The sequence below is a fragment of the Brassica oleracea genome, chromosome C8, assembly GCF_000695525.1.
Source record: "Brassica oleracea var. oleracea cultivar TO1000 chromosome C8, BOL, whole genome shotgun sequence".
NCBI classification, from domain to species: domain Eukaryota; kingdom Viridiplantae; phylum Streptophyta; class Magnoliopsida; order Brassicales; family Brassicaceae; genus Brassica; species Brassica oleracea.
The window spans coordinates 2,205,872-2,207,801 of NC_027755.1; positions in this window are offsets into that span (position 1 = coordinate 2,205,872).

Here is a 1,930-nt window from a genome sequence, read left to right on the forward strand (position 1 = left end):
TTCTCCCCCTTTCATTAGAAGGAATCGTGCCCCAAACTCCCTTCTAAGGAGAAGGACACTTCGCATCCCCAAGGAACCAGTCATCTCCAACTACTTTTCAAGTCAAATCTCCATCTGGATTAGGATTCATGGACTGTCTCTCCACTACTGGACTCTAAATACCATCCATACGATAAGAAGAGAACTTGGTCCAATTCTTGATCAAGATATCAACCAAAAGAAAATCAGAATCGACATCAACGGTTTCGAAAACTTGGAAATGAGACTTCCAATTCAACTACCTTCTGGTGAGGTTATCAGCCCCAAGGCACCAGTCAATTCTATATAATGGTACGACTTGAAGATAACAGAAGACAACAAGACCTGAGGCACTCATACTATGCTACTTGGCATCTGCTCTTTCTATTATGTCTATTGTTCCTTAAAAAGATGTAAGAATGTTGCTCTAAATCAAAAGCAAGATGCTGCATCGGGTAAAAGAAGAAGACGTTATCCAATCTTCGTGGTACTTATGAGATTTTTTTTTTGATAGATCGTATCGGCCATCTAGCCGGCCCCATAAGGAATGCAACTCGCAAGTAGTGATACAGAGTGAATTAGCCAGAAAGCGTATCACACTGTCTGATATGAGTTTAAATATTTTCCGACTATTGCCAGGGGTGAACCAATCGTCTGTTACGATCCATCATGTAAACTACCCGAGCTGAAACTCAAGCCCAAACTGACCAAGTAACGATAATTTTGTTTCCAGCTAGAATCGAACTCAAGACTGACGTGGGTACATGCCGAACTCCATGAGATTACTACTATGCTACCGCCACTTGGCTTGTAAAAATTTGTCCATATGCGGCATTATGTTTTACTTACTTTTTTCTTGAAGATTGAAATAGTTTTCCCACAAAAGAAAAGTTATTAAATTTTAATTATACATGCACCATTTGTAGACTTAACGACTCCCCAATGACTATATGAATTTACCAATATAAATGCAAATTATTAAAATGTTTATATATTGAAGTCTACTTTTAACATTAAATAATATATATAACATATGGAAAGTTAAGAGATCAATCTTGATGAAACAAAATAAAAACGTAAAAACAGTATTCATGGAACGGAAGTATGTAAAGGTTTCAAGCGATAGTGTACGTGGGCCTAGTTTCCTAATTTGGAATGAGCATTCATAGATTCATTTATTTTTTTTGAATTATACACAGGTATCCTAACCCCACAGAAGTGATCAAGACTAGTCACGTGTTACCACGTGTCGGTCATCTGTACCTGGCGATGCCGAAATATTAATTCCCTAGTGGCAGATTCATTTTTCTTGCCACGTGATTTCTACTTACATGCTTAGTTGCTTTGATCCTTACATCATGTTGAGGATATTGTCTCTACCCCTTGTGTAGAGTGTCCTCATCTACGATCACTACAAGAAAACAGGCGGATACTGACGGACAAAATCGTCAGAAGTTCGTCGGAATAGAGACAATTTGACGAATTTCTGACGAAAGTGGTCGTCGGTATCATTTCGTCGGAAAAAAAATTCGTCGAAAATTCGTCAGAGTTTCCAACGACTTTCTGACGAATACCGATAAACCACATTCTGACGAATTTCCGACGACACTCCGATAACATATTCTGAGAACAGAATTCATCGGAAACACTATAATCCGACGAATTAGGTCGTCAGAATATACCGACAAACCGGTTCGTCGAAATATACTGACGAATCAGAGTCGTCGGAATATAGCGACAAGCAGGTTCGTCAGTATATTGTGATGACTTGTACTCGTCGGTATATTCCGATGACTATGATTCGTCAGTATATTTCGACGAACCGGTTTGTCGGTATATTCTGACGACTCAGATTCGTCAGAATAAACCATTTTTAAATATGAATAAATTTTGCATTTATAAATACTTTTTT